We start from the raw sequence: 14,604 nt of genomic DNA on the forward strand, positions 1-14,604 counted from the left end.
ATGAGAAGTCCCTAGTGGCTGCATGTGACCACGATCTAGAATTAGTGTCATTTCTCTCAATTAGTATGTTGTATTTTAAATTTAAAGCTTTTTGGTGAAGAGAAGGGTTTGAAATAAAACCAAATGCACATAATTTGTGCATAAATTTAAAAGGGGAAAGTGCTTTTTGCAAGTAATCTGTGCCCATACTGTGTCATGGCAAGTGCTTGAAACTGCCTACTGAATATGCACTGTAGCCACTAATAAAATGGTGTAGGAAATTTCGTCACAAACATAGACTGGTAATCCTGTCTTTTCATTTCTGATATAATTTAGACAAGTAATATAGTGTTTTGCTACATACCCTTGTAGGTGAGCAGAAGACACCACACATTTTGTTGACTAAATGTATCCTCTTTACACATGTGCCCATCACACATCATTTGAAAGTTTATTATGTCTACTTTAAGATGAAGAGTGATGTGGACCAGTCAAGTGGTGCTGTTACAATAGAAAGGAGGATAAACAATGATACCAATATGTTAAAATGACCAGGTTATTGGTCTGTTAGTTTCAGGACTCTAAATATTGATTCATGACATAAAATTAGAAGCCCATTGCTTCTTGTTCTGTCCTCAGATGTTAATGAGGATAATTTATTTCCCTCCTCCTTACAGCAACCTTTTATGTACTTGAAAACTGTTATCAAGTCCCCTCTAATCTTCTCTTCTCCAGACTAAACAAAACCCAATTTTTTCAATCTTCCCTCATAGGTCATGTTTTCTAGACCTTTAATCATTTTTGTTGCTCTTCTCTGGACTTTCTCCAATTTGTCCACATCTCTTCTGAAATGTGTCACCCAGAACTGGGCACAATATTCCAGGTGAGGCCTAAACAGTGTGGAGTAGAGCAGAAAAATTACTTCTCGCGTCCTGCCTGCAACACTTCTCCTAATACGTTCCAGAATGTTGTTCACTTTTTTGGCAACAGTGTCACACTGTTGACTTGTATTTAGCTTGTGACCTCCTATGACCCCCAGATCCCTTTCCGCAGTACTCCTTCCTAGCCAGTCATTTCCCATTTTTTACGTATGCAACTGATTGTTCCTTCCTAAGTGGAGTACTTTGTATTTGTCCTTATTAAATTTCATCCTACTTACTTCAGATTATTTCTCCAGTTTGTCCAGATCATTTTGAATTTTAATCCTATCCTCCAAAGCACTTGCAACCTCTCCCAGCTTGGTATCATCTGCAGACTTTATAAGTGTACTCTCTATGCCTTTTATCTAAATCAGGGGTCGGCAACCTTTCAGAAGTGCTGTGCCGAGTCTTCATTTATTTACTCTGATTTAAGGTTTTGTGTTCCAGTAATACATTTTAATGTTTTTAGAAGGTCTCTTTCTAGAAGTCTATAATATATAACTAAAATATTGTTGTATGTAAAGTTAATAAGGTTTCAAAATGTTTAAGAAGCTTCATTTAAAGTTAAATTAAAATGCAGAGCCCTCCGGACCGATAGCCAGGATCTGGGCAGCGTGAGTGCCACTGAAAATCAGCTCATGTGCCGCCTTCGGCACCTGTGCCATAGGTTGCCTACCTCTAATCTAAATCATTGCTGAAGATATTGAACAGAATCGGACCCAGAACTGATCTCTGCAGGACCCCACTCAATATGCCCTTCCAGCTTGACTGTGAACCACTGATAAACTAAACTACTTTCTGGGAGCAGTTTTCCAACCCGTTATGCATGCACTTTATGGTAATTCCATCTAAGTTATGTTTCCCTACTTTGTTTACAAGAAGGTTATGTGAGACAGTATCAAAGACTTACTAAAGTCAAGCTATATATCTATCGCTTCCCCCCTTATCCACAAGGCTTGTTACCCTGTCAAAGAAAGCTATGAAGTTCTTGACAAATGCATGCTGTTAACTTATCACATTGTTATCTTCTAGGTGTTTGTAAACTGATTGCTTAATTATTTGCTCCATTATCTTTCTGAGTAGTGAAGTTTAAATGACTGGTCTGTAATTCCCTGGATTATCCTTATTTTTCTTTTTATAGATTGCCCCTATATTTGCCCTTTTCTAGTACTCTGGAATCTCTCTTATCTTCCATGACTTTTTGAAGATAATTGCCAACGGCTCAGATACCTCCTCAGTCAGCTGCTTGAGTATTCTAGGATTTATTTCATCAGGCCCTGGTGGCTTGAAGACATCTAACTTGTTTAAGTAATTTTTAACTTGTTTTTTCCCTATTTTAACCAATGATCCTACCTCATTTTCATTGGCATTCACTATATTAAATGTCCGATCACTACTAACCTTTTAAATGAAAACTCAAACAAAAAGTCATTTAACACTTTTCTGTTATTGTCCTCCCCTCTTCCCCATCATTGAGTAACAGGCCTATTCTGTCCTTGGTCTTCCTCTTGCTTCTAATGTATTTGTAGAATGTTTTCTTGTTACCCTTTACATCTCTAGTTAGTTTAATCTCATTTTATGCCTTGAGCTTTCTAATTTTCTCCCTACATACTTGTGTTATTTGTTTATATTAATCCTTTGTAATTTGACCAAGTTTCCACTTTTTGTAGTACTCTTTTTTTGAGTTTCAGATCATTGAAGATCTCCTGGTTAAGCCTGGGTTGTCTCTTGCCATACTTCCTGTCTTTTTCCTATGCAGTGGGATACTTTGTTCTTGTGCCCTTTTGAGTCCTTCATCACTAAGAAAATTTCTGGGGTCTGTAACTGCTGTATTGTCTCATTTCATAAATTAATCCCTGGAGGGCTAACACACAATATGTATTAAGAGACCACTATGTTAATTGTGTTGTCAGATGTCTTGTAGAATATTCTCTGGCCTATGCAGTAAGGTCTGGATTCTCAAAGGTATTTAGGTGCCTACCTCTCATTGAGCTCAATGAGAGTTAAGTGCCTAAATACCTTTTGAAGATCTGGGTCAGGTGTAGAGTGCACTGGGCGTGTGTGTGTGTCTGTATACATATGTAACAGGGCCAGAGGATTGAGGCAGGCAACTCTGATTATCAGACCCAGCTAGGAAGGGAGAAAGAGATTATAAAAGCTAGAAAGAGGCTCTGCTTAGAAAGAGCTCCATCTAGGAGATAGGCTACTGCAGTAGGCCCTGAAACCAGGAGATTAAAGAGAAGGACATGCTCTCCTTTCAGCAGTGAGAGAGACAAGAGGGGAAAGCTTCTGGGAGTTGTAGATCAGTGTTGATTTGTTTTTGGTTTTGGTGATGTTTTGCTTAAGTTTTATGCTGAAGAATAAAACTGTGACCTGAAAGAGACTTGGGCATGGCAGTGAGTTGTTCCTGGGCTGGAAAAACAGACCAGCAACTTGCACCCTTTCAAATACTTTATGGGTATACCAAATTATTTGGCAAGGAAAGGGGTGGAAAAACTCTTTCTTTCTTTTAAAACCTTTTCAAATAAGAATGAAGTTCAAGGCATAGGTCTTGAATACTTCACTGAACAGTAATTCTAAAACAGCAGTGAAGTTCATGCCATACCTGTACAATATTACTCCTCTCCAAACATTTCCTGATAGAGTGGTGGTGTTGAACCACTGCATGTAAGCCAAATTCCAAGTGATTTTTTCTGCCGTTCCCTTATGCTCTGTTGCTAGCAAAGGCAGGGTGTTCATAACAGTGGGCCAGAAGTAAATATTGGATTCTCAGGGTCCCACAACGGGCTATGATCTCCTTTTTGTCAGATAGTTGCAGTATTGTTGTAGCTGTGTTGGTCTCAAGATATATGAGAGTTAAGGAGTCAAAGTAGTATCTTTTATTGGACCAACTTCTGTTGGTGGAAGGTGCAAGCTTCAAGCGTCACACAGCTTTTCTTCAGGCCTAGGAAAGATAAGCAGAGTGTCTAAGATAAACACAAGTTGGGATAGATAGTAAGTTATAAACAGGGCTCTACCATATTCACGGCCATGAAAAACGTGTCATGGAGTGTGAAATCCAGCTATTTAGGGGATTATAAAAGCTAGTAAGTGGCTCTGCTCAGAAGGAGCTGCATCTGGGAGATAGGCTACTGCAGTACGCCTTGAAGCTAGGAGATTAAAGAGAAGGACATGACCAGTGAGGGAAAGGACTTCCTTTTCCGTGGCAGGGGCTGCTTGGAGGGCTGGGTGAGATTCGCCTCCAGGAAACTCCCCCAGCTGCAAGAAGCTCCGCAGCTGCTGGCTGGGAGCCCACCTCTAAAAGCAGCACAGAAGTCAGGGTGGAACACTAGGCTCTGAAGGCAGCACAACCATAGAGCTTTCTGCAGCTGGGGGAAATTCCTGGAGGTGGAATTGACCTGGCCCTAGGAGTGGCCTCTGCAGGGGAAGAGGAAGTTCCATCCCTCCCCAGTCCTGCTGGCAGTAGCAGCTGGAGCCAGCTGTACGGTAAGAGCCACCAGCTGGGGCGCCACCATCTGGGGCACCCCCTGCCCTGCCCCTCCCCGGTTTCAGTGCTTAGGTGTTAAAGAGGCTTTGGGGTGGTGGGGGAAGAGGGAGTTACAGTGCCCCCTGATCATGGGGCCCTGGGTGGTTGCCCACCTTGTAAGGCTGGCCCTGCCTCCCCCACATATCCTGTGACTCTCACTTTTGCATTGCTGGTGGTGGTGGCGCTGGCTTTAGAGCTGGGCACTTAGCCAGTAGTTGCTGCTCTCTGGCTGCCCAGCTCTAAAGGCAGCACCTCTGCCAGCAGCGGTGCAGAAATAAGGATGGCAATCCTACGACCTCACATGACCTCCTTTTGGGTTGGGACCCCCCCATGGTTACAACACTGTGAAATTTCAGATGTAAACATCTGAAACAATAAAATTGACTATTTTAAAAATCCTATAACTGTGAAATTTACCAAAATGGACTGTAAATGTGGTAGGGCCCTAGTTATAAGAGCTTCATACATGCTCCTATGAGACCACTTAAAATGAGGTGAGCAGCCAGTGGGGAGTATTGCAAATTGTTGTAAGTAGTCATAAAACCAGTATCTCTGAGTCCATGGTTTTTAGTGTCTAGCAGAGTTTTGAATTCAAGTTCCCAAGCTTGCCCTTTGAAAATGTTGTGGAAGTTTCCTTTGAGGATGAGGACTGAGAGGTCTAATATGGAGAGATCGCTTTGTGAAAAATGTTTTCCCATGAGTTATATGCTGTTTTTTTATCCCATCTTCTGACCTTCAAACAACCCTACCCAACCTCTCCAAGCTCATCATCAGAAGGAAATTCCCCACAGACCAGGACACATCAATTCAAAATGGCCCTAGATCCTGCCAGAACAACAGATGCAAAACCTGCAGACGTATTCCCACTGTCATGATGATCAATATGCCCCGGAATGCACTGTTCAAAATTCATGGATCCTGTCACAAGCATGTGGGGTACCTCATCTAGTGCATCAAAAGCCCCAACAACTACTATGTGCATGAAAGCCAGAGAGTCACTACACTCACAAATGAGCTCGCAGAGAAAAATGATAAATGACAAAAACACCACATCATCAGTGGGCAAACACTTTTCACAAAGTGATGATTCTATATTTGTCCTCAAAGGAAACCTGCACAAAACCTTTAAAAGGTGTGAATCTGGGAACTTAAATTAATAACTCTGCTAGACATTAAAAACCAGGGACTTAACAGAGACACTGGTTTTATGGCTCATGACAACAATTTGCAACACACTCTATTTCCTGCTAACCCTTAATTGCCCACTTCATTTTACATGGTCTCCTTCAGCATGTGTGAACCTCGTACGTTTAACAATCTATCTCAACTTGTATTTAGCTTAGACACTCCGGTTATCTTCCCCACAGCTGAAGATCTCCTGTAGCTTGAAATCTTGTACTTTCCACCAACAGAAGCTGATCCAATTAAAAATTATTACTTCACCCACCTTGTGTCTTGATAGATGGGAAATTTGAAAGCTGCAAGGTCTAAACCTGCAAAAGAATACTAAAACTGTCATATAATCTAATAATTATCCACACAAAAAAGCTCCCTACTGCCCTTGAACACTGGTGTTTAATTACGTATATGTAAACAGATCTTAAGCACAGTTTATTTTTATTTCAATTTTTTAATTCCCATTATCAAAACATCTGGATTGTAGTATGCAAACAAAATAATTTCAGTCCAAAGGCCCCAGAGATACCTGATGTTTTTACAATTAACAATAAGTGGGTAAAAGGAAGAGTTATCTTTAGGAAGCTCTCATGAAGAGGAGAGGCTAAAATGGTGAAGAATGTACTGATTTGAAAATTTATCAGAGTCTCTAAGAGCAACCCAGTTAGATTGTACCAGAATCCTTAGGGAGGGAGTTCTACAGATGGGATTTCTGAGTTGGGAAGGCTTGGACTTCAGCCTTGTCACATTGGATTCTTGAAGCAAAAAGGAAGATCAGCTCTGCCAGTGTCAGAGGCTTTTGTCGAACATAGGGCATTAGGCAATGAGTCAAGTATTTGGCGCATAAATTATTGAAAGCATAAGAACAGCTATACTGGGCTTGATGGACCTTTGGTCTGACCCAGTATCCTGTCCTCTGACAGAGGCCAATGGCAGATGCCCCAAAGGGAATGAACAGATTATCATCAAGTGATCCATGCCCTGTCACCCAATCCCAGCTTCTGGCAAACAGAGGCTAGGGACACCTTTGCTGTCTATTCTGGCTAATAGCCATCGATGAACCTATCTTCCATGAATTTATCTAGCTCCCTTTTGAACCCCATTATAGTATTGCCTTCATAACACCCTCTGGCAAGCAGTTCCAGAGGCTGACAGTGCATTGCGTGAAAAAAATACTTTCTTGTACTTGTTTTAAACCTGCTACCTATTAAATTTCATTTGGTGGCCCCTTGTTCTTGTATTATGAGAGGGAGTAAATAACACTTCCTTAAAAAGCAGCAAAGAATCCTGTGGCACCTTACAGACTAACTAACTGTTAGTCTATAAGGTGCCACAGGACTCTTTGCTGCTTTTACAGATCCAGATTAACATGGCTACCCCTCTGATACTTAACACTTCCTTATTTACTTTCTCTATACCACTCATGATTTTATAGACCTCTATCATATTCCCCCTTAGTCTCCTCTTCTCCAAGCTGAAAAGTCCCAGCCTTATTAATCTCTCCTCATACGGAAGCTGGTCTATACCCCTAATCATTTTTGTTTCCCTTTTCTGAACCTTTTCCAATTCTGATATATCTTTTTTTTGAGGCGTTACCTATTTATATTTATTTTTTTAAAACATAATTCTGTTAAATAAAATCATTATATCATTTAAGGCCCCAATCGTACATATTTTCATGCATGCCACTTGTATGTATGTTATCTATAACAATTCCAACAAGCTTTGAGTTAAAATATAGAACAAAATTATATGAATTGGGTTATATTGGCTCAGATAGAAGGGTTATATACTGGAGGCTGTAGTGCAGATGTTTGAAACTATACTGAGGCAAAACATGAACGTTTGTATTAAAACTAAGTGATTTGTTTCTGAATTCTTTGATTGCAATGCAGATAGTGTCATTATTTATTAATTTATCACTGTGCTTTTCAAAAGGTAAACATTAGCTTAATGTATAATTAAAGTAGTAATAACTAAGGAGAATTTAGTATATGATTAAATAAGTCTTCAGCTTATTTTTAAAACAGCAATCAAAATCTTCTAAAGTACTCTGTGGTAAGACTTTTACTATAAAGTGGGTGAAGGTCTGATATCTAGAAAATGCAAAAGAAGAGATCACTAACAAATAATGAATATAGCTTTAAGATATGGTGAACATAAATATGGATCACTTCCTGTAGCTAAAAGTAATAATACAAAGATCCTTCAACACGAAGAATGCACTTCAAAACTTAATCTTGAATTGTATAGACAATTAGATGGGCAAATAATGGAAAGACACAGGAATAATGAAGGCAGTATAAAAATGTAGCATCTTAACTGCTAGAAAACATCAACAAGAAAACAGTCACAGTCTGAAATAAAAACTTTAAAAAAAAATTCTGCTTATTTTAACATTAATTCCAATAAACAAAATTGATTGAAATAAAAGGATGACTCTAGTAGGAAAACAGTGCAAGTTAATCTCTTAAAAACTGAGAAAAATGATTATGCCTTCTTGTTAATTAGGTTTCCTAATGTTTGTAACTTTAGCGCCCTCGTGGCCAAGATGGAGACTGCTCTGCAGGCAGCTCTGGCCAAGAGAAGGCACGCGCAGGAATGCAGCAGGAAAAATCCCTTCCACTCCGAGGCACCTGTTCCAGCCCCCCCAGAGTGAACACCCACACCCACATCCACATGAAAAGTACAATGGATATAAGAAAAGGAAATGTTTATTTACAGAGGGATGAGAGGAGTAAAACAACAAGGGGAAATATAGGGGGAGCAGCAGAACAGGGTTGCATCCAAACGAAGGCCCCACAGGCCCAGTGGTGGCACAGTCTGGAAGGGCAGACACTGAGCAATGTGTCTGCACACAGAGTTCAGGAGTCCTGAGCGAAGTTCCAGTCCAGTGGTGAGTCTTGGGTGCTCCTGGTTGTCTTCGGTGCCAGTGAACTTTCCCCCAACAAACCCCTCCGGTGCCCACTTCCTCCCCACTTAACCTATCTAGCAACCTCCCTCCTTGTTCCCAATGCAGAGTCACAAGCCCCAGTACTCATAGCCCCATGCAGCTCTGGGCAGCCGTGATACTAGGTCCAGCTCCAGCCTGTTTTCCTCAGGCGATTCCTTCCTGGAACAATGTTCCTCCTGGCTCCTGTCCTGGGGTGTCCCAAATCGGCCGCCCTGTCTTTCCCAGGCTTCAGGCAGGTTCTCTGCTGCTTCACTTTGTGAGGGCCTGCTTGCTGCCACCTCTCTCTCCCTCCGAGCTCCAGACCCCCCCCTGGAGTTTCCCTCCTTTTTTCTCACTCTCACCTCCCCCCATAGGAAAAGGATTTCTAAGAGGCTATGCTCTCTAAACCCCAAAAGTGTTACATATTTTTTTTTGGCAGCTTAGATAATGGGTTTTCTCCCTGTGTTCTAGCAGGTAGTGACAGCCCACATCCAGAGCTTACATTCTTAGTGACCTGCTGGTTGCTATGCTCCAGTTTAATAGACTATCATTAATTGTAGTGACACATAGGAATGAACAAACTGTGGAACAGTGTGCAGTGATATAGGCATATTTAAAGGACTCTGATAGGTACTTGACAGGTAAGAAATCATCCTTCTGCTTAGTCATTTCACTCTGAGCTCGAGTGGATTTTCCACACCTATGTAGGATTCTTTTATCATGTCTTGTGCTTTTATGCAGTCAATGGGAAATTCTTAAAACTACAGTACCCACTTGCTGAAGTGAAAAAAACAGATTGACAGAGCCAGAAGAGTACCCAGAAGCCACCTACTACAGGACAGGCCCAACAAAGAAAATAGCAGAATGCCACTAGCCATCACCTACAGCCCCCAACTAAAACCTCTCCAGCGCATCATCAAAGATCTACAACCTATCCCTAAAGATGATCCCTCACTCTCACAGATCTTGGGAGACAGGCCAGTCCTTGCTTATAGACAGCCTCCCAACCTGAAGCAAATACTCACCAGCAACTGCACACCATACAACATAAACACTAACCCATGAACCTATCCTTGCAACAAAGCCTTTTTTTCACTTCAGCAGGTGGGTATTGTAGTTTTAAGAATGTTTGATAGAGATCTTGTAGGTGTTTATCTCTGTCTGAGGGATTGGAGCAAATACGGTTGTATCTTAGAGCTTGGCCGTAGACAATAGATTATGTGGTGTGTCCTGGATGGAAGCTGGAGGCATGTAGGTAAGTATAGCGGTCAGTGGGTTTCCGGTATAGGGTGGTGTTTATGTGACCATCGCTTATTAGCACTGTAGTGTCTAGGAAATGGACCGCTTGTGTGGATTACTCTAGGCTGAGGTTGATGGTGGGATGGAAATAGTTAAAATCACGGTGGAATTCCTCGAGGGCTTCTTTTCCATGAGTCCAGATGATGAAGATGTCATCAATGTAGCGCAAATAGAATAGGGGCGTTAGGGGATGAGAGCTAAGGAAGCGTTGTTCTAAGTCAGTCATAAAGATGTTGGCATACTGTGGGGCCATGCGGGTACCCATAGCAGTGCCACTGAGCTTTAGCTCACGAAAGCTCATGCTGAAATAAATTTGTTAGTCTCTAAGGTGCCACAAGTACTCCTGTTCTTTTTGCGGATACAGACTTACGCGGCTGCTACTCTGAAACATATCTATTCAAGTAACACCATCATGGGACATAATTACGTCAGCCACCCCATCAGGGGCTCATTCACCTGCACATCTACCAACGTGATATATGCCATCATGTGCCAGCAATGCCCCTCTGCCATATACATTGGCCAGACTGGACAGTCTCTACTCAAAAGAATAAATGGACACACATCTGACATCAGGAATCATAACATTCAAAAACTAGTAGGAGAACACTTCAACCTCTCTAACTACTCAGTGACAGACTTGAAGGTGGCAAATTTACAACAAAAAAACAGACTCTAAAGAGAGACTGCTGAACTTGAATTAATATGCAAATTAGATACAATTAAGTTAGGTTTGAACAGAGACTGGGAATGGCTGGGTCATTACACTAAATGAATCTATTTCCCCATGTTAAGTATTCTCACACCTTCTATGGGTCATCTCGATTATCACTTCAAAAGGTTTTTTTTTTCTCCTGCTGATGATAGCTCATCTCAGTTGATTGGCCTCTTACAGTTGGTATGGCTACTTCTACCTTTTCATGTTCTCTGTGTGTATAAATATCTTCTTGCTGTATGTTTCAGTCTGTGCATCCAATGAAGTGGGCTGTAGCCCACAAAAGCTTATGCTCAAATAAATTTGTTGGTCTCTAAGGTGCCACAAGTACTCCTGTTCTTTTTGCGGATACAGACTAACACGACTGCTACTCTGAAATCTGATAAATATATTGTGAGCTTCAGTAAAGGAATAGGCAAGTTTAGTGACCTAATATTTTTAAACTTAATTTTATTAATATTTTTCCATAAATATTGAGGTGTCTCACCTGCAGCAGGATGTTGATAGTGGGTTACCCAAGTTTTTGTCCTGGGATTGGTCTTTAGAAGTAAACAGTGAGGTGAAAAGAAGAGCATGTGACACAATTATTTAAGTTCATCAAAGCTAGAAAAGGCAGCAAGGAACTTAAGAAGGACCTTTATTTTGGGAATATAATGCAGGTGAAATTTAGTGTAAACAAGACTTTTGACATACATTATTTTGATTTGAATTACTCATACACGCTGATAGATTCCAATTTAACAGTAATTACTCAGGGGAAAGACCTAGGCATAACTGCACAGTTCAGTGAAAATTTCTCTGCAGCTGTGATTGTAAAAGGAGTCATGATGTTAGGGTGTTAAAAAAGGATTGAGAACAATACTAAAAACTTCATAGAAATTGATGGTACATCTTTACCTTGAATACTTTAGTCAGTTCTGATTACCCCATCTTAAAAGTGGTAATACAGAAATGAAGAAGATCTATTATGAGAGACATGGAAAGACTTTCAAATGAGAAGAAACTCTAAACATTATGATTATGAAGTTTATAGCAGAGGTGATACAATGTGAAATGACAAAATGGTACATAAAGTGGTATTGGGAAGATCAATAAAGCATTAAATTAGTCGTTTCCCCCCTTTATCCTACTGTTCTAATTCTATTCTGATCCTTTATTTATTGGCTGACTGATTGTATCATCCTGCTTTTTTGATTAACAGCAGCTGAATGAATTTTCTGGGAAGCTGCACTTTCTTTACCTGTAGTTGCCATGTGGGACAAGAATTGTAAAGCTACATTATTAACATAAAAAGAGTATTGATATTCAATCTCTCAGGTGATTTTTTTCTCTTTTTGTATTATTTATAGATGAGTGACTGTACAGGAATCCAGATATTAAGATAGCAAAGCTATACAAGTATTTAGTGAATTTAAACCCCTACCACTACAAAACTTGTATAAAGTAGTTATGTAATAGTGAAAAAAAACCTGAATAATTTCTCCTATGACTGCAGATACGGAGAATGGACAGAGATTCAATGATCTAGCTATGGACTACATGTAATATTTACAGTAAATGAGAACAAATGAACCTCATATGATCTGGAAGAGAGGAAGTATGTTGTGTGGTGTCCGTTTACCCACCTTTCTAAAGCACTTTCATGTCTATGGATGAAAAGTGTTCTATAAGTGTTGTGCTAGGAATATTAATTATTATTCACTCTTTATTTACTGCTCATTCCTTGCTGATAAACTTATCTCTGAAGTCAGCCACAGACGGCTTCTTGTCACCCAATTATTTATTTTTATGACTACTCCACAGACTTCAGGGTTCACATAGGGGTGAGAAATCTTTCCATTTTCGTACGTAATCTGATTTCTTTTTAAAGTAAATACATATTTAGCTCTTGTAGAACTGATAAATGAAATTGTTTTCAATTGTTCACTTTATTAATGTAACTTCTGTTCACCATTCACTACACTTGCCTATACTGTAACTTCTGTTCCATATTGTAATTCAAACCCCATTTTAAAACACTCACTCCATTTTGTAAAAGCTTCCTCCAACCTTCATTTTTGCAAACCTTCATTTTTGCAAACTTCATTTTTGCAACCTTCATTTTTGTAATCTTATTAGTTTAGTTTAGATGTGTGAATGAGGTATGTATGAATGATGGAATCAACCTCCAGCCCCAGCCTGTCCTGATGAGATAAAGTTCAAACACCAATGGCTGAAGACCTAGACAACAGCCCTAAACAAAGTAAGAAGCATCCACCCTAAAAAGAAAAGGACAACAGAAGGAAGATCAAAGCCAGGTCCAAGGCTGAAAGTCACGCCTGCAATTGATGAGTGATCAATCTAAACCCAGAGGCAGCGTGACACAGCAAGACCTATAGACTTTGAATCCAAAACTAAAAGCCTATAAAAAAGAAGGGTGAGATGAGAAACTCTGGGTAACATTCTGCTGCCAACATGGAAGAACATCGGTGCCTGCTCAACAGAGATCCAGCTCAGCCTTGTGCCCAGCTTTCCTGGCCAGTTAGCTGCCACAAGCTACAAACCCAAGCTGCAAAATCAAGCCATAAACTTAAGCTATCTTCAGGACTGGTAACTATGCAGCAGCTGCAGAACACCTAATGAATGTGGATGTGTGTGTGTGTGTATAGGTATTAGGTATAATGTAAATGTGTGTGTGTGTGTATAGGTAATAGGTATAATGTGTGTGTATAAGAATTAAGATATTAGTTATTAGTCATAAATTGTTATAATAATAAATGTGGCATCTTTGCCTTGTCCCCTTTAATAAGATCCTGCTGGTTTTTATTGGTCTAATACAATTGGTATAACACTCTGAATAAACAATGAAGACTTGTGAGCATCATGATTCTTTGCAATATATAGCATGTGTGCTTCCTTTCTAGCAAACAAAATTAATTTATTTAAAAAGCTTATGTGCTTTATTTTTGTATAGTACTATATGTATGGTTCTAGGGGTAATTAGTTAAAATGTGAAGCTTACTTCATATTTTAAAGGTTCAAACAAAATTTTACTTGATTTACCTCAATTTTGTAAATGTTTTCAAGTCCCAATGTCTGTATAATGCAACTGTAAATTTATTGTTAATGCACACCTACTAATTGCTTGGCCAAAGTGAGTTTTTTATCACCTGCCAAAGGCACAGTATTACGTTGGACAAGCAGTTAATTATGGTTTATAGATCTGCAGGAGGCTAAAAGTTATTGCCATTGTTCCTTGGGTTTCTCCTAGCCAATAAAAGAAATAAATTTGTTTGCAGTAAAATGTTATGACTTGCACTTCTACATAAAGTAGAGGCATAATTGCTATAGCTAAGAACTAGGTGCTTTGGCCCTATTCCTGCAAACATTTATGCATATCCTTTGTCAGCAGTCCCACTGAAGTACATGGGACTTCTCAGTGCATAAAGTTAAGCATGTGCGCGAATGTTTACAGGGCTCATTGCTTGTGAAGTAAGGTGATCATTCTTGAATTAATATTTGCTGTTATCCTAATTTACTCAGCAATTTGTGAGTGTGAAATGAATGGAGAGATTTTATCCAAAAATATCTGTGAATGTGTTCTGCTGTATTGCATATGTCTAATTTCTATTTACGTTAATGGAAATTACATGTATTTTGCGGGGAAATAACCGTGTCCTATTGCTATTCAGCATTGCTGACGCTCAGGGTTTGTTTTTTTGCAAGTTTAGTGTTGCTGTGTTTTTCTTAGTGCCTAGTGTCATGTGAGATTCTCAATTTTCATTTAGAAAATAATTAGATTGCTAGTTTTCATGGTTGTATAGAAAAACTTGTAAATATGATCCCCAAAGACTCAAAAACCAGAAGGCTAATTAAAAAAATACAAACTTTGCAATTTTAAAAAATGTCATGATTTTGGGGGGACCTGACTTATTATTTTTGAATGGTTGGTGCTGGCAATACTGCTATGGTACTTTTTGAAGTTCTGAAGAAAGCTGGTCTACTCATTTGTATAAGTACCATTATCATATTGAAGCCCAAGATTTTTATTTTTGTTTGAAAAATCAAAAAGAATAAG

At 39.5% G+C, this 14,604-nt stretch overlaps 1 protein-coding gene across 6 annotated transcripts in view; it reads left to right on the forward strand.

Moving 5' to 3' along the window:
• PLCL2 (phospholipase C like 2) overlaps nucleotides 1–14,604 on the forward strand; it is a 206,240-nt gene that overhangs the window by 59,797 nt on the left and 131,839 nt on the right. Inside the window, exon 1 of one of the 6 annotated variants that reach the window (XM_030550911.1) lies at nucleotides 4,222–4,385. The exons of the other annotated variants lie outside the window; for them this stretch is intronic. The gene's annotated coding sequence lies outside the window, so the exon portion shown is untranslated. Of the gene's footprint in view, nucleotides 1–4,221; nucleotides 4,386–14,604 lie in introns of those variants that run through there. 6 annotated transcript variants of the gene reach the window in all.

This window comes from Gopherus evgoodei, chromosome 2, assembly GCF_007399415.2.
Source record: "Gopherus evgoodei ecotype Sinaloan lineage chromosome 2, rGopEvg1_v1.p, whole genome shotgun sequence".
In the NCBI taxonomy this organism is placed as follows: domain Eukaryota; kingdom Metazoa; phylum Chordata; order Testudines; family Testudinidae; genus Gopherus; species Gopherus evgoodei.